Source organism: Babylonia areolata, chromosome 2 (genome assembly GCF_041734735.1).
Source record: "Babylonia areolata isolate BAREFJ2019XMU chromosome 2, ASM4173473v1, whole genome shotgun sequence".
Taxonomy (NCBI): Eukaryota; Metazoa; Mollusca; class Gastropoda; order Neogastropoda; family Buccinidae; genus Babylonia; species Babylonia areolata.
The window spans coordinates 46226644-46245505 of record NC_134877.1 but is presented as its reverse complement, the minus strand read 5'-3'; the positions used below and the strand labels follow the sequence as shown (position 1 = coordinate 46245505).

The window sequence follows — 18862 nt, the reverse complement described above, 5'->3', positions numbered from 1 at the left end:
GTATCTGACACAGTCTTTTAGGTAAGTTTGACGTTAACATAAACCATATGTTAGTGTTCTAAGTGCTTTTCAGTAACTGGCACAGTCTTTTAGGTACGTTTGACGTTAACACAAACCATGTGTTAGTGTTCTAAGTGCTTTTCAGTAACTGGCACAGTCCTTTCCGTAAACTTGACGTTAACTAAAAACATATGCCAGTGTTCTAAGTGCTTTTCAGTACCTGCCACAGTCTTTTCGGTAAGTTTGACATTAAAAAACCCAACATATGTCAGTGTTCTAAGTGCTTTTCAGTACCTGACACAGTCTTTTCGGTAAGTTTGACGTTAACAAAAAACCCAACATATGTCAGTGTTCTAAGTGCTTTTCAGTATCTGACACAGTCTTTTCGGTACGTTTGACGTTAACAAAAAAACACGTGTCAGTGTTCTAAGTGCTTTTCAGTAACTGGCACAGTCTGTTCAGTAAGTTTGACGTAAAAAAAACAACATATATCAGTGTCCTAAGTGCTTTTCAGTACCTGACACAGTCTTTTCGGTAAGTTTGACGTTAAAAAACCCAACATATGTCAGTGTCCTGAGTGCTTTTCAGTACCTGACACAGTCTTTTCGGTAAGTTTGACGTTAAGAAAAACAACAACATATGTCAGTGTCCTAAGTGCTTTTCAGTACCTGACACAGTCTTTTCGGTAAGTTTGACGTTAAGAAAAACAACAACATATGTCAGTGTCCTAAGTGCTTTTCAGTACCTGACACATTTTGAACAACATTGGACGGTTTTTATGGTCGACAACATATTTCAGTTTTGCAGTGGTGGCAGTGGTGGACCATATGAGAATTGCAAGTATCCGAGCCACTGAAACACTTCACTGTTACATCCAAGAAACAGCCGGCCACCCAGAACAACCAGCCATCCTACATTCCATCTGTCCATATCATGATACAAACGAAAAAGAATATATATATGTATGTATATATATATATATATATATATATATATATATATATATATATATATGTGTGTGTCTGTGTGTCTGTGTGTCTGTGTGTCTGTGTGTCTGTGTATGGAGAGAGAGAGAGAGAGAGAGAGAGAGAGAGAGAGAGAAGAACAAGAGCAAGAACAAGAAGAAGGCAAACTTAAGTTAACATCCGAGCTAGTCGGTTGAAACAAACCAATGACATAGAAAATATGTTTTTCGACTGCCTCAAAACGAACTTAAGAATAATTAATCATTACACACACACACACACACACACACACACACACACACACACACACACACACACACACACACACACACACACACACACACACACACACACACACACACACACACACACACACATCAAATCAAAGAAATTACACAGAAAGAAAAACAATAGATAAAAAAATAGACTGTCCATTTCCGTAATGATGGAAGATCCAGAGACTTCGTTTTCAGACCGAAAGTGTTTGAAGGCATTGTACTTGATCTCCTCGTATATCCTCGTTTGAGAACCGTAATGTGATTTCCAAAGGAAAAATATTGGAAAGGTTGAAAGCTAACAGAAGAGTCAAACCATTTGTTTATATTTCTTTCTAAAGTTTATTGTTAATAGAATATGTTGATCCTCTCTCGCCTGCATCACCATTACTCGTACATGCACACACACACGCACGCACGCACGCACGCAAGAACACATACATACACATACACACACACACGCGCGCGCGCGCATGCACGCACACGTAAAGATACACACACACAAGCGAACACAAAAGCTAACATATACACGTGCGCACTGTGAATGCACAGACACAAGAGAGACATTATCACGAATTCACACATTGAACATTCAGAGAAACAGGAGGGTAAGTCTCTCTCTCTCTCTTTGGACGAGCGAAATATGTATTCTTTCTGCATGTTGACTGATCCAATTGTATCCCCCCCACCCCTTTTGTGTATGGGCCGGTGGCCTTCACAGTAAAACCTGTGTCAGTGTCAGTCTCCTCTCTCTCTCTCCATCTCTCCCTCTTTCTCACCCTATCTCCCTCTCTCTTACTCTTTGTCTATCTCTTCCTCTCCTTCTCTTCCTCTTTCTCTCTCTCTCTTCGTCTCTCTATCTCTTCCTCTCCCTCTCTCTCCCTACCTCCCTCTCTCCCTCTCTCTCTCTTTGTCTCTCTATCTCTTCCTCTCTCTCTCTATCACTCTCTCTCTCCATCTCCCTCTTTCTCTCCCTGCCTCCCTCTCCCCCCTCTCTCCCTCACTCTCACTCTTTGTTTCTCTATATCTTCTTCTCTCTCTGTCTCTCCCTCTCCCTCTTTCTCTCCCTACCTCGCTCTCCCTTCTCTCACCCCTACCTTCTTTACTCTTCCCCTTGTCCATTCTTCCTTCTGCTCTCCACCACGCCCGGTCCCTATTGTCCTTGTTGTTTTTCATTTATAGCGATATTGTCTTGTGCATATGTATCTATGCTTATGTTCGTACATGCTTTAGTAATGTTGATGTTGTTGTGAATTTGACTCTCGCTTTTTTTTCTTTCTTTTTTCTTTTTTTTTTTCTTTTTTATTCTCTCGATTATCATTCTTGCCCAGAGGGCCGGATGTAAACAAGTTTTTTGTGGTTACTCTTTTACCCTCGTAAAATAAATTTCGTTCGTTCGATCGTTCTCTCACTCTCTCTTTGTCTATCTCTTCCTCTCTCTCTCGCTCTCCCTCTTTCTCTCCCTATCTCCCTCTCCCTGTCCCTGTCCCTGTCCCTCTCTCTCGCTCTCCATATCTCCCTCTTTCTCTCCTACCTCCCTCCCCTTCTCTCTCTCTCTCTCTTTCTCTCTCTCTTTCTCAGCCCCCATTTTACCTCTCTAATTCGTTGTCCTTCACAGTGCTCATGCACACTCACGTGCAAGGGGGCCGCACGCACCTGGAGAAACGAATATGTAGGTGTGCATGTACAGATATAGATAGATATTATTCGGTCGAAACCATTCGTTCACATACAAACAACAGAAACCACCAAAGAAGGAAAATAAAACATATAAAATTGAACTGAAAACGAATCATAACTTGATACCACGAGAATGGCTACGGAAATGTCAAGGAACCTTTGACAAAAAAAAAAAAAAAAAAAGGAAGAAGAAGAAGAAGAAAAGAAGAAAGTTTACCACGAATTAAAAAAGATATTTGATTCGGCGAATCAAGTCTTAGTTATCGGGTTCCCTTCAGATCCTTCGTTTGAAATGGAAAGCAAGAGAGAGAAGGGCAAGCGGTTGAAAGCAAGAGAGAGAAGGGCAAGCGGTTGAAAGCAAGAGTGAGAGAACTAGAAATGACGTAGAAATGATTGTTGCTGTTGTTATTTTTTTTAAAGTCCGTTATTCGATTCGTTTGAACTTCTACAAGTTTTCCGAGTTTCAAGGGAGGGGGGTATTAATAACATTGCTTTCTTCCTGGTTGTTTCTATTTCTTTTTTCTTTCTTTTTTTCCGTTTTTTCCCCCTTTTTTTCTAATTCATTATCACTTTCTTATGTTTCGTTCTTGCCGTTGAATGTTGTTTCATCGCTATCAAGTATTACTATTATGGATTTCTTTAGGTAAGTGAGAGGGGGAGTTGGGGTATAGGGGGCGGGGGGGTTGTGGTTGTATGTGCGATTTACTTGTCCGTTAACTCTCTCCATACGAACGGCGAAAGAGACGACGTTAACAGCGTTTCACCCCAATTACCATCATCAAAATATTGCAAGCGGAAGGCTCTTATACTGAAGAGGTGAATGTTGACAAAGAATACCACAGTTCTGACGAAGGAAGCTAAAGGTTGGGTCATTGAGACACCCACTGGACATCCGAGGGGTCTGTGTAGAGGAGAAGAGAGGACTGGCCGTACTGAGTGAGTTAAAGAGAACGATTTCGGGGGACAAACAAAGAATAACATTTCCGACAGAAGACAATATCATGTACGTGTGACAACACATAGGGTTAGGCAGACGCTAAGAAAGACATGGTTATCGTGTTTATATTAGACAAATAGATGGGGTGGATGGATTGACAGAAGGTTAGATCGACGAACTGACGGTTTGTTTAATAGATATGGAAGAGAGGGAGAGAGACACAGACAGACAGATATAGAAAGAGAGGGACACAGAGAGAGATGGCATATTAATGCATAGGCCTAAGCCCCTTATGAAAGGGTATGTGAATAGTATATTGTGTAAGAATCACATAAAGGCACATGTCTATATAGATAGTATACTACCAAACACATCGCTCAGTTGCACTGAAGAGACAGAGACACATACACACACACAGAGAGAGAGAGAGAGAGAGAGAGAGAGAGAGAGAGAGAGAGAGAGAGAACGCTAATTCGATTCATAAACTGTTGGTCGAGCAAGTTTATGTCTATTTTAGTTAAAGCATCTTGCCCTGAAGTGCCACAGATCGGACAAATCTCATTGAGATAAAAAAAAAAAAAAAAAAAAGAAAAAAAAAGAAAAAAAGAAAAAAAAAAGAAAAAAAGAAAAAAAAAGAATGAAAAGATAAAAAAAAAGGCGTAAAAGAAACATAAACACATAAATAACGTAAAACTATATAGATTTCTTGAGGAACAAATGTCTGAATCTTTGAAATTCAAAATGTCCAAATTCAAGAAACAAGGAAGAAGAAGAAAAAAAAAAAACCATATCGTATTTCCTGTATTTGCGTTGTAATCTTTTTATCATTTCTGAAATTCCCAGTGCTTGTTAAAAACTTAATAGCATGTGAGAGAAACAATCAAAAAGTAAAGAATATGTCTTTTGTGGAGATAATACTACTAATTACAGAAAATCTCCGTTGTTTTCCTTCCGTTAATTTGAATCTTATGTTAAAAAACGTCCTTGAGGAAGGCCGATTTTGTGTGCTTGAATTTTCATAATTATAGAGTATTCCCCAATTTAAAACTGATCCGGTAGTTTTAGAATTGCCGAAAACAAGCAAAAGCGAATGAATGTGAAAGATTGAAAACGCAAAGCAGGGATGTTAAAAAAGTAACAGCACAACAACAACAATAAAACAAACAAACAACAACGACGTAACATTGCATCACAAGAGATAAAAGTGTTATGTTATAAAATAACAAATTAGGATGATGAAAAGGAAAGAAACCAAACAGCAAGCATTTATGCAAGCAATCATCCAAATTTTTTTTTTTTAATAAGCAAATAAGATGTAAGCAAAAATAGAAGAAGAAGAAGACAACGACGACAACAGCAACAGAAGACGCTCAAACCATCACACAAGAAACAAACAAGGAAACAGGCTGACAAACTGTCAAACAGACAAACAAACAAACACGCCAGAAAACGGAAGAACAGACCGACAAAGATAATGACAAAAAACAAACAAACAAAACAAGCAAACAAACACGCTTTCTTTTCAATCAGCCAGACACGTTGAAACTCGCAACACTATAAAGGAGGATTAGGTTCCCTGTCGCCTGATTGCTTTGTGCGTGTGTGCGTTCGCTAATGACAATTCGGAGACCGGGAGAGATTACCCGGGCTTGCATTACCCCCCCTGAGTTTTTCACACGAAATCTCCGACAGGCGATCCGATCGCGAGACTGGAAATAAGCAGCGTCGCGGCAGCAAAGGGAGAAGCGAACATCTGCGTGATACTGCGCTGAGGATGGGTTAAATGTGCCTCTCTCTCTCTCTCTCTCTCTCTCTCTCTCTCTCTCTCTCTCTCTCTCTGTCTCTCTTTTTTTTCATTTCTTTTGTGCTTCACGGAAATGCGTTTATAAACGCCGAGTATGTTGCAGGGTGAGAATCTGTTTACGTGTTAAGGAATAAAGGGAATCAAAACAGATTGTGCGGTTTGTGACTTCATTTAAAAAAAAAGAAAAAGAAAAAAAAGATACTCCATTTTGGCATGGAACCCCAAATCAGAAAAAAAAGGGTTTAACAACAAAGCAAAATACTAAACCCGCAGTAAAACAAACGAACAGTCAAACAAACAAACAAACAAACAAAAAAAGCCAACTGTCGAAATATCAAATGTTTGTTTATTAATTTGCATGTGTTTTCCGTTTATTTCTTTGTTTTAATTTCTGAAGCAAAAGTCAGTAAGTTCGATCAGACTCACTCCTTACTGCTTGGAGTGTGTTAGATTTTATGTAACTCTATTGGAAAACTATGTAGTATTGTTCTGAGTATATGCCGCTTTTGGGAGATTCCCTGAGAACGTCTGGGGACGGACAAGACTCAGCTCTACCACCAAGCTGAAGGTCGACTGTGCAGTGGTCCTATCCACCCTCCTTTACGCCAGCGAGACGTGGAATGTCTACAGCAGACACGCCAAACAGCTCAATCGCTTCCACCTGAGCTGTCTCCGCAGACTCCTCTACATCAGGTGGCAGGACAAAGTCCCCGACACGGAAGGCCTGGAACAAGCTGGCCTCTGCAACGTGTACACCCTCCTGCAGAAAGCCCATGCCAGGTGGGCTGGACATGTTGTCAGAATGCCAGACAGTCGACTGACTAAGCATCTGCTGTACGGAGAACTGTGTCAGGACAAGCGCTCAGTTGGAGGGCAGAAGAAACGCTACAAAGACTGCTTCAAAGCGTCCTTCAAAGACCAGGGCGTCAACATCAACACGTGGGAGACGCGTGCTCTGGACCGTCCAGCTTGGGGCAGCAAGATCACTACAGGAGCCCGTGCAGCTGAAGCCAGGCGCATCACCGAGGTGCAACGAAAGCGTGCTGTGCACAAAGTCCGAGCAGAATCCACTGCCACAACAGCACCCACATAGAGTCCCACATGTGGGCGAGCCTTCAGGGCCCGGATTGGCCTCATCAGTCACCTCCAGACCGACGACCACCGATCATCCATGTGTTTTTTGAAGCCATGGTCATCTTCGAATTGGGAAGGACGAACATCACACGTGTAAGAATGTGTTGCACTATGCAGAACACGTAGCTCTACGTAAAATTTGTGCAGTACTGTTTAGAGTACGTGTTATAATTTGTGTGTTAGAGTGTGTGTCAGAATCTGTGTAGCATTATGTGAAATATTTGTGATGTTGTTTATTGTGTGTGACTCGGTGCAGCAAATAAACATGATGTCTGTTTGAGAGAACAAAGCCCTCACTGTGCTTTCATTCGTCAAAAGAGGTCACCGCTCACAAACACATGCCGTTTCCATCCGTCCTGGTGACAGGGCCTATCTGACGTGCTAATGAATTGCTGATACCACTGATGGGAAACCATCTGCATCGCACAAGCTCTCTCTCTCTCTCTCTCTCTCGCTTTCTCTTTCTCTCTCTGTAGCAGCTCTCACAACAAAGCCTTGATTACGATGATTAATGTTGAGCGTGTATTAGAAGGCATAACTGCATTGGAAAAAAATGACCATTCGCAAGTTTTTCGACATTGTTTTAAACGCTCTCTTTGTGTTTCTTTGTTTCAAAGAAGAACTGTTGAACTAAGCTGGGATTTACAGTCTGTGTAATGTCATGATAAGTTGGGGGGAGGGGGTGGGGGTGGGGGGGGGGGGGGTTCTGTGTGCACGTTTGCACGTAGAACGACCATGACATAAGCTCTCGGCCTGTGCTGCACGATGTTTTTCTTTTCTTCTTCTTCTTCTTTTTTTTCTTAGACATAATCTGACACAAGGACCTCTTGCACGTTTCCCTCTGCCCTCCATCTTCGACATTAATTTCTGTCAATTCTCGACTTGTTTGCCCGACTTCTTCGTGCTCTTATTCTTCTTTCTTCATGGGCCGCGACCTCCACGTGTACGACCGTATTTAAGCCCATCATGTAGGCAGCCATACTCCGTTTTCGGGGGTGAATGCTTTATGTCTTTGAAACATTTGATGATTTTTTTTTTAATCCTCACATAGATTGTGATATTGGCTATGTTTATAACGCCTACACACCCAACAGCATAATTCTCGTGATACTTTACAAAGTCCAAATACATTAGATACAAATAAACAGCAACACACACGCACTTTCAAAAAGACATACAGAGATCAATGCAGAGCACGTATTATTTTTTCATAATTACAATCCCGTTTTCAGCCCATCATTTCCACCATCCACCAGAGGCTCCCGCACCACACACACACACACACACACACAGAGAGAGAGAGAGAGAGAGAGAGAGAGAGAGGAGAGAGAGAGAGAGAGAGAGAGAGAGAGAGAGAGAGAGAGAGGAACACACGCTTTCAAACACGAGCGCGCTATTTAAAGATACTCAGTTTCATGGAGGCTGTGGCCAAATACGCAAGAAATCAGATACAAAAACTGTTTTTGAATAAGTGCATTTAACGTTTTGAGAGATATTTTCAAAGTCACGCTGGGATTGAAATGTGGCGAACAGAAAAGGGAACTCACTCCGCATAAGAGGGCCGGCCAACAGAAAAGACAGATCTTTCACGGGGAAAAAAAGTTTCTATTTACTTTTGGGACTTTCAAACCTTTCAAGTCTATGGATGGTCAAAGCTATTTTAGTTGCATATATATATAGGTATACGGTTGATAAAATCTGGTGAGGGATTTTCGACCTACTCTACGAAGATCAGTTTCAGTTTACGAAGAGCATTATATCAACCTGTACAAATATTGAACAGGAAGGGGCAGGAATCGATATGTGAAGGGACGAATAGTGTGACATTATCTCTGTGTGTGTGTGTGTGTGTGTGTGTGTGTGTGCGCGCGCGCGCGCAGTATCTTATTCAGTGTTTCAACCTGTAGGAATAATGTGCTGAATAAGAACAGAAATTGATTATCTGTGAAGGGATTTAAGGAATAGGAATAGTATGGCATGACCTTAGCTCTCTCTCTGTCTCTTTCTCCCAGTTGTTCTGTATCTGTCTCCTTATTGTATCAACCTGTGGATGAATAAGGACAAAAAGGGATATCCATGAACGGGTTGAAAGAAAGGTGGTGACATGCTATCTCTCTCTCTCTCTCTCTCTCTCTCTCTCTCTCTCTCCCTTCCTCCACCACCCTCTCCCTCTCTCCCCCACTCCCTCTACCACCCTCTCCCTCTCTCCCCCACTCCCTCTCTCTCTCTCTCTCTCTCTCTCTCTCTCTTCTCATTCACACAAAGCATGCGCCAGAGGTCTGTAGCCTGTAGCCTGTATCGGACTGTAGCCAGTCATCCAGGAGGTATTTCCATTTGGGATCCTTGTTCCCTTGTGTTTTGTCTCTTTATGTGAATCTGGTTATATATGATTTCTTATGTTTGCATCACTGTTCATAACTAATGAAGGGGGGTGGGGGGGGGAATCAGTGTCTGTCTGTCTGTCTGTCTGTCTATCATCTTTCTTTCTGTGTCTCTCGCTATTCCACCCTCCATGTTCTCTACCTCCACCCCCTTCAACGTGCCTGCCTACCTCAGTGCGTGTCTGTATATCTATTTTGTCCTGTTCTCCCTCCCCCATACCTCCTCCTCTCTCTCTCTCTTTCTCTCTCCTCTTTCTATCTCTCTCCATCTCTCCCCCTCTCTCTCTCACTCACAATTTGGGACCCTCTTCCTCTATTTTACGCTCTACTTTCTGTCTCTGCCTCTGTTGTTCCTCCCCTCTGTCTGTCTGTCCGTCTGCCTGCCTCCACCCCTCTCTCTCTTTCTCTCTCTCTCTCTTTCTTTATCCCTTCTCAGTCTCTCCCCTCTCTCTGTCTGAATGTCTTTCTCTCTCTCTCTCAGTCTCCCCTCTCTCAGTCTGTCTGTCTGTATATTAATTATGTATGTATGCACACGCTCAAGCGCTCTTGTGCGTTGCAAACAAAGGCAAACCACAACAAAGAAAAAAAGAGTTGCTATCGTGATGGACTAGCGGGCTGAGTTCAGTCAGTGCAGAGCTGTGTTGAAGCTGAGTGATAAAGGTAGTCAGGGTGGTGGGGGTGAGGGTGGGAGGTGGGTGTGGGGTGGGGTGGGGGGGGGGGGTTGCGGCATATCATCGTCGCCGGGCACATCTTGTCACAGGTGACAATATGTACTGATACTCACGGTACATTTTTGTCGCCAGTCTTCAGTGCATTCAATTCAACTTGAGATGATGATAGTGATTGTGTGTGTGTGTGTGTGTGTGTGTGTGTGTGTGTGTGTGTGTTCACTCATGCACGCGCGCGCGCGCACTCTCTCCCTCATGCACACGCACATATGTGCGCGCAAACACACAAAGGCACACACAAACGCTTTCATACACCCTCCTCCACCACATACGCCAAATAAACACACACACACACACACACACACACACACACACACACACACACACACACACACACACACACAACTGTGGTCGCACAGATTCAGTCACCGGTGCAGGTAATCTTTTTTTCTTTCAATTATACTTCGGCATATATTATCCTGTCATATATTTTCTCCAGCGATAATAACAGCCTAAATGCGAAGTGCTGTGGACTAATATGTAGAAAAGTGCGACAGACAATGATTATGCGTCGACGGTCACGGCACATCACGTATTGTCGCACTTTGCCACAGAATTTATGGGCGCAGGCGACAACATATCATTATATATATGCCCGGCGACAGTATAATTATGGCGCAACATGTGGTCCGCATTGTGGTGCGATTCGACTGACTGGGTCCAGGTGGTGTTCGGGGTCCTTTACCTTTCCTTTTGCCGGCAGATTGGAGAGGATGAATTCTGTTTAATCAATGCTCCGTCACACATACCGCGTGCAATTAAAGCATTAATGTTCACAGTTAAGGGTGATCATTTAGCAATAAACAAATGGAACGGCACACATGCTGGCGATTGTAGAACCTCGTGTTATTAAAGTATTAATTTTCATTGTTGAATGTTGTCGTTCTTAGCTAACTAAATTTTTTTTAAAGTGCAAGAGAGGGTATAAGTTCGGGGGCTGGGTGGGGGTGAGGGTGTGGTGGTGGGGGCAGGAAAGATGGAGGGTAAAATCAATCATGGGTATTTGAATTAAATAGACATATGCAGTTGAAGAAAATTAAATCATGTACTTCACAAAAGGGAAGCCGTTAATTTAACAAGAGAAACATTTAATGATTAATGTAAACAAGGATAAAACAACAACAACAACAACAACAACAAAAGAACCCAGCGCCCCCTCTGATGTAGATGATTAACTTCCATGGAAGTAAGGCTTCTTTTTAAAACTCATATATTAGTCAGTCAGAGTTTATCAGTTCTTTTTTTCTCTTTTAATTTAATTCCATTTTTAATAGATCTTTTGATTCGGTATCTGTCTCTGGTTGTCCGTTGTGTGTGTGTGTGTGTGTGTGTGTGTGTGTGTGTGTGTGTGTGTGTTGTTTGGTTGTTTTTGTCTTCTTCTTTTTTCTGATCGTTCTAATATCTGTATTTCTTCTGTCCTCATTCTTGTGCTCCGGTGCTTCTCTTTGTCCCTTTCTGTCTTTTGTCTGTCTGTCCTTCCGTGTTTCCTTCCTTCCTTCCGTCTCTCTTTCTCCCTAGTTTACTTTTTCGGATTTTCAGCCATATATCTCTTTGTCTCTGTCCGCGTCTGTCTCTGTCTCCGTGTATCTGTCTACCTCACCCCTCTCTCTCCCCCCCTCTCTCTCTCCCTCTCTCTTCCCCCCTCTCTCACACACTCATACACACACACTCTCTGTCCCTCTTTCTCTCTGCCTGTGTATGTCTGTCTGTTCCCCTGTTTGTGTCTAGTGGCTCTCTCACAAAATGACCTAAGGCATATAATGCTGTCAAGATACTTTCGGTCTTAACATTGGGGGACATCCAATATGTCTGTCTGTTCCCCTGTTTGTGTCTAGTGGCTCTCTCACAAAATGACCTAAGGCATATAATGCTGTCAAGATACTTTCGGTCTTAACATTGGGGGACATCCAATATGTCTGTCTGTGCCTCTCTTTGTGCCTAGTGGCTCTCTCACAAAATGACCCAAGGCATATAATGCTGTCAAGATACTTTCGGTCTTAACATTGGGGGACGTCCAAACAGTGACCTCATCCCCATTGTGCCCTCTCTCACCTCCCTCCCTGTATCATCTGTGTGTGGAAGGGAGGGGGACAGCGAGAGAGACAGAGACACACTTCACCTTCCCATCTCTCCCAGCCCACACTAGATCTCTTTCTCTATTGTTATCTTCTGTCATTTTGTTTATTGTTCTCTTTCCATCCCTTGCTCGAAACACCACCCTTATGTTTTGCCTATGTTTTCAACGACGGTTTGAACTAAGAGATTTGCTTTGTCCAACGTATGAAGAAGGTAAAGAAGAAGAAGACCATTGTATAAAGAAGAAGAAGAAACAAAAGGAAGAAGAAGAAGGAGAAGAAGTAGCGAGTGAGAGTGAGAGAAGAAGAAGAAACCCCACACACAAGATGATGATCGGATGATAGTGATTTTGTTTTATGCTGTCCAGCTCTTAGAAACATTATTATGGGAAGATATATTCAGCATAAACATGAGATTAATCAAATGAAAATATTTGCTGCTTAAAAAAATATTCTCGAGAACCGCGTCCTTTCAGCTTGAGTTTGTTGATGTCATATGCATGAGAGCTGTGTGTGTGTGTGTGTGTGCTGCCTGACTTCTCTTGTAAAATGTAATTAACTGTGAAGAAATTGATATGTATTTCCTTAAGTAATCAATATTGATATGATTACGTCCGCGTCACTGCTAAGATGTGAATATTGATAAGTGTTGATTTTACTTTATTTTCCTTGGTCCACTTACCTCTTCCCGAGGAGGGCATGACCTGATGAATGAATCATTCACTCTCTCTCTCTCTCTCTCTCTCTGTGTGTGTGTGTGTGTGTGTGTGTGTGTGTGTGTGTGTGTGCATATGTGTGTGTGTGGGTGGGTGAGTTTGACTGTGTGACTGTGTTCCCTTTATCATTTTTATAATGATGTTGGTACGTTGATTATTATCATTATCATTAGTAGTAGGGATGGTCGTGGTAGAAGTAGTAGTAATCAGTAGTTGTAGCAATAGTAGTATTTATCATTATGATCATTGTTGTGTCTTATCGTTATTGTTTTTGTTGTCACAAGGACAGATTGGAAGACTAGGCAATGCCTAAAATCTTTATCCCTGAGTAATAAAGATTTTGAATCTTGAATCTCTATTTCGCCTTTCTAACTCTCCCTCTCGCTCGCCTCTTCACCCCCATCTCTCTCGCCTCCCTCTCTCTCTCTCGCCTCTCTCTCTATCTCTCTCACCTCTCTAACTCTCTCTCTCTCTCGCCTCTCTCTCTCTCTCTCGCCTTTCTTTCTCTCTCTCGTCTCTGTAACTCCCCTCTCTCTCGCCTTTCTCTCTCTCTATCTCTCTCTCTCCCGTCTCTCGCCTCTCTCTCTCTCTCTCTCTCCCGTCTCTCACCTCTCTCTCTCGCCTCTGTAACTCCCCCTCTCTCTCTCGCCTCTCTCTCTAACTCCCATCTCTCGCCTCTCTATCTATCTCTGTCACCTAACTCCCCCTCTCTCGCCTCTCTCTCTCTATCTCTGTCGCCTCTCTAACTCCCCCTCTCTCGCCTCTCTCTCTCTAACTCCCTCTCTCTCTCGCCTCTCTCTCTCTCTCTCGCCTCTCTCTCTCTCTAACTCCCCCCTCTCTCAGCCTCTCTCTCTCTCTCTCTCTCTCTCTCTGAGCGTGAATGTGTGTGTGAGTGAGGCATCCATGAGATTGTCCGTGTGTGTGTGTGTGTGTGTGTGTGTGTGTGTGTGTGTGTGTGTGTGTGTGTGCCACGCGCGCGTACATGTGTGTCATTTGTGCTTCTTTCTCGGGTTGTCTGTACTGTGTATTTCTGTTCGTCTGTCTGTCTCTGTCTGTCCGTCTGTCTGTCTGTCTTTTTGTCTCTGTCTTTGTCTCTCTTTCTCTCTCTCTTTCTCGTTTTTGTCTGCATTTGCTTCTCCCACACCCCTCTCTGTCCGTACTCTCTATCTTTGGACAGATCAGAAGAATAGACCATGCCCATACTCTCAGTCCTCGTGTAGTTATGGTTTGAGTTCTGAGTTCTCATCCTTTAGTTATGCGCGTGCACGCGCGCGCGCGCGCACACACACACACACACACACACACACACACACACACACACACACACTGGCACACGTTCAAGAGGGGAAGAGCGGCCGGGCGGAGGGGACATAGGAAAAGGACGGAAAGACCCATGTAGATGTCATTAACTTGCATAAGTCGGCTTGTATATGATGGCGTGAGGAGAGGGCAACCAGTGCGAGGATGTCAGACATGAGGCAAAACAACACAGCGGGTGGTGATGAAACCTTGAACTGAATAGTTAGTACATTGTTCCGAAACACACACACACACACACACACACACACACACACACACACACACACACACACACACACACACACACACACACACACACAAGCGCACGCTAACTCACATTCAAACACAGAACACTCACACACACGCACACTATCTCTCTCTCTATCTCTCTCTCTCTCTCACGCATGCACACAGACACAAACACACACTCACACACTCTCTCTCTCTCACGCATACACACAGACGCAGACACTGACACAGACACACTGGCAGTCACACACACACACACACACACACACACACACACACACAGAGAACACACATTCTCTCTCTCTCTCACGTAGGCACACACATACACACGCACGCACGCACGCACGCACACACACACACACACACACACACACACACACACACACGAGAGAGAGAGAGAGAGAGGGGGGAGGAGAGAGAGAGCGTGCATGCGTGTGTGTGTATTTGTGTGTAGGCTCTGTGTGTTTGTGTCTGTATGTGTGTGTGTGCGTGTGTGCGTGTGTGTGTGTGTGTGTGTCTGTGCGCGTGAGACACACACACACACACACACACACACACACACACAGAGCGACAGACAGACAGAGACAGAGAGAGACTTCAGCGAGAGGACAAGGAGTGTAACGATGTTGACCTTGCCCTGGTAGAAAGTATCCCAGACGCGATAAAACTGCTCCCTGGTAACATGAGTAGTGGTGGTTCCTTATTATATCCGTCTCCGATGGTTAAACATCTCCACACGTCTGGCTGGGAGGAAATTGGATAGTCTTGTGTGTCCTGACTTTATCGCCATGTCTGTGTGCCATCGTATTATATCTTTGTCTGTCAGTAACGCCGTGTGTGTGTGTGTGTGTGTGTGTGTGTGTGTGTGTGTGTGTGTGTTCGTTTCTCTGTGTCTCTGTGTCTGTCTGTCTGACAGTCTCTGGCCTTTCCTGCATCACTTTGTGCTTGTGAGTGTCTGTGCGTGCGCGCCTACGTGCGTGCGTGCGACTGGGGGTGCTGTCATTCTTGGACAATACTGATGTTTCTTTTCTTTCTTTCGTTTGGGATATTTTCATACTGATACGGGGGGAAAAAACCCGCAGAAAATATACTGTTTTTTTTTTCTCCTGCACATTATGTACGGATACATCCGGAAATACTGTAGAGGATAGTTCCCTTTCTTTGCTATTTTTCCCCTGTACATTATGTACGGATACATCCGGAAATACTGTAGAGGATAGTTCCCTTTCTTTGCTATTTTTCCCCTGCACATTATGTACGGATACATCCGGAAATACTGTAGAGGATAGTTCCCTTTCTTTGCTATTTTTCCCCTGCACATTATGTACGGATACATCCGGAAATACTGTAGAGGATAGTTCCCTTTCTTTGCTATTTTTCCCCTGCACATTATGTACGGATACATCCGGAAATACTGTGGAGGATAGTTCCCTTTCTTTTTTTAGCCCCTTTAACTTTGCACGTCTGAGGATTTGCGTCCCTTGGTTGTCCTCGAGGTTTTCTTGAACTGCTGACGACGGTGACTTACTTAGCGCCGTCACATGACACTCCCTGTATCTAAGCAAAGACGTTCCACTTCCACCCCCTGAAAAAAAAAAAAATAATATTTTTTTTTTTTTTAAAGTTTACCTGCATCAATGGCATAATAGCGATACCCCAGAATGTGTTGATCCGAGGTAAGACGACTGTACATCTTTTCCGTCAGGATGCAGGCGGAGGTCACAGAGTTGTGGAAGAAGGAGGGACACCAGGCATTCCGGGTGCACTCCACCCCGCAAGCTGTGCGGCTTTTCGCCGTGAAGGACGGCTTTGTGTTCACTTCCACAGGAAGCCTGTTGTCGAAGGCAGCTTGTTTTTGCCATCTCTTCGGCGTGAGTTCACTTGCCCTGGAAAGGATATTCAAGATCGTTAACTTGAATTGTGTACGCACATACATTCAACTGAAATATATATTCTGCCAATGCCGAGTAAGTGTCTAATTTGCTAAATTTTCTTTTCAAAATAAATTCAATTTTCAATATATATATATATATAGGAAGAGAGAGAGAGAGGGGAATGTTTTCTCATCATATCAGACCACTACTTTTTGCCCTGCTTCCCAACTGTGGAAAACCCTTTCACAAATTCTCTACATCGGGTACCGACCCAGATCACCACCCAAAACTTAAGACTGGTCCTTCACCCACAGCCGTCACTTCCACACAACTTGAAGAAAATCCGTCCGTCCACTGTTTTTGTTTTCATTTTTGTGTAGCCCTGCTAATGGGCAATCAATTATTAAACCGGAGTGAAACCACAGATATTGATAGATATTACTTTTCTCAAATGACAGGAATACAGGCAGATAACATAGCAACTCACGATGATCACATAACACCAAGACAGCAATCAGCCTTCGGACAAACTCGGTGACAGCCATCTTACTGGTGAGACAGTAAATGTAATGTAAGCAGTGTAGAAACTGCGAGATCTCCTCTTTATATCACCGGCTCTGCAGTGTCCACTTCCCCGTCACGTGAACTCAGCAGCCAAATAGTAGGACTCGAAAAACTCCACGACTTTAAAGGTCATATTTCACAGCCATGGTTGCTTGCTTCCGGCAGCTTACTCACCAGTCAAAGCCACTTTCGGGAAACCAAATCAAGTCAGACCTGGACTATTGGGTGCGTGCATAAGAATCTACAATAATGATTCTCAAGATTTGCCTTCAAACCCCTAAGCACTGTAACGGGTTTTTCATTTGAGAAAAAGGAACAACGTCATCACAGGAAGAGTGCAGAGCTGTCAGTCTGTGATGTGGCTGTTAACGGGATCTATAACTTTTGGAGCAAAGCACGTATCCAAAAAGCTTTCATTTGTGGTCAGAAAGTGGTCAGAAAGCAGTACTGGTGAAACTCCTAATACAGGACGGAACGACGTACACAAAATTAAGAGACAGTTTGTGGGAAGGTGGGATGTGAGAGGGGAGGAGGGGTGGAAACAGTGACTTGATACAGTGGGCAGGAAACACAACAAGCCATAGTTTGTGACTCCACCTGTGAGTTGCCCATGGAGATGTCAACGAATCGCTTTTCAAACGTTATCGACTTGAAACAGACAGCAGCCACAGGAGCGAAAAAAACAACAACAAACAAAAAAACAGGAATAAAAGAAACGCTGCTTTTTTTTTTTAGGTAATGATTAATGACACTGAGGAAGCGCTCAGCTTCGTGACATCTTCAAAAGAACAGACTTTGTGGTAGGCAAGAAGGGAAATCGGTCACATGGTCCGTGCTTTTCAGTGGTGCTGCAGTCATGAATCGTCGGGCAGCTCCAAAACACAATCCTCCTATATTGTTTCTTCGAAAAAAAAAAGTATCGTTTTATAAAACGCTGATGAAAACAACACAGTTAGTTTTCCAAGTTAGAACTTTGTTATCAGTGTTGGGTAACATACCAAACTTACATCACCAATAAGAAATATAGATTGGCATTTAAGATAAGCATATTACGGATTTCAAAGGAACTATCTCCAGCCAGGAAATATCCCAATCCCCAGGAACGGTTCCCAGCTACTGAAAACTAGCAGTCGCTATTGTCAGTAATTTTCGAGTGTGACTCCCCTCCACTTTTATCTAGATTGCTTGGAATCAAAGAAACAAAAGTAAATGAATGGCAACAGGTCCGAGGAATTATTTTTGATTAAACCTTTCTAGAATTATTTCTATTTTTGCCTAACTAATTTGAGGGTTCTGCTCACAATGACGCTTTACTATAACCACAAGAGTTTATCACTGAGCGAAGAAGCACGCACTCATTTAAGTCGATAAAAGCATCACGTCTTCTGTAATTTATAAATGACTAACCGTCACTTTGCCTGAAAAATCACAAGAAGTAGGTCGACAGATTTGAACATGGTCAGTGGAAAATGTGGGTCTGCATTGCGATACATTATAGATCGTGGTACATGATATGATATGTATTAATGCTTTCGCTCATCCATCAGTGTGCTTAAAACAGTAGTTCCTGAATTCGAACATGTCACAACACAACAACATGGTTATGGATGAACAAGACAACAAGGAAATATTTACATACTCCTGTCCAGATTTAAGTACATCTTAAATATGTGATGGATGTCTTCACAGCTATTACTGACAAAAACCAGCTTAGGCCTACTAAAGATGTTTTTCAACTAAAATAAACAAAACAACTTGCTACATATATTTTTCAATAAAACAAAAGATGATAGACTGAAATGGCAGTAAGAAGAAGACACATGTGGAAAGAGAAATCAACGCAGAGTGTGCGAGTAAAGAAGAAAAAAAGGCCTTGGGCACAAAAAGATTGTTCAGCTAGACATTCTGACCATGCTGAATGTACGATGAATGTTAGAAGTGGCCGCCCGGATTAATTAATCCCTTGGAGATTGCTCTCTCTCCCTAGTCATAACGGCGTCTAGGCCACACGCACGCACGCACACACACACACACACACACGCACACACACGCACGCACGCACTACACACCACACGCACTACACACACACTACACACACACACACACACACACACACACACACAACACACACACACACACACACACAACACACACACACACACACACACACACACACACACA

General features: G+C 43.1%; 1 long non-coding RNA gene across 3 annotated transcripts in view; it reads right to left on the bottom strand.

Annotated features, from left to right (window-relative positions):
- The window catches only part of LOC143279466 (uncharacterized), a 91857-nt gene that overhangs the window by 21382 nt on the left and 51613 nt on the right, over positions 1-18862 (bottom strand). For 2 of the 3 annotated variants that reach the window (XR_013054888.1, XR_013054889.1), the window contains exon 2: positions 15873-16129. This is a non-coding gene — a long non-coding RNA (uncharacterized LOC143279466). Of the gene's footprint in view, positions 1-15872; positions 16130-16604; positions 16657-18862 lie in introns of those variants that run through there. The other variant, XR_013054887.1, reaches the window with a different exon arrangement.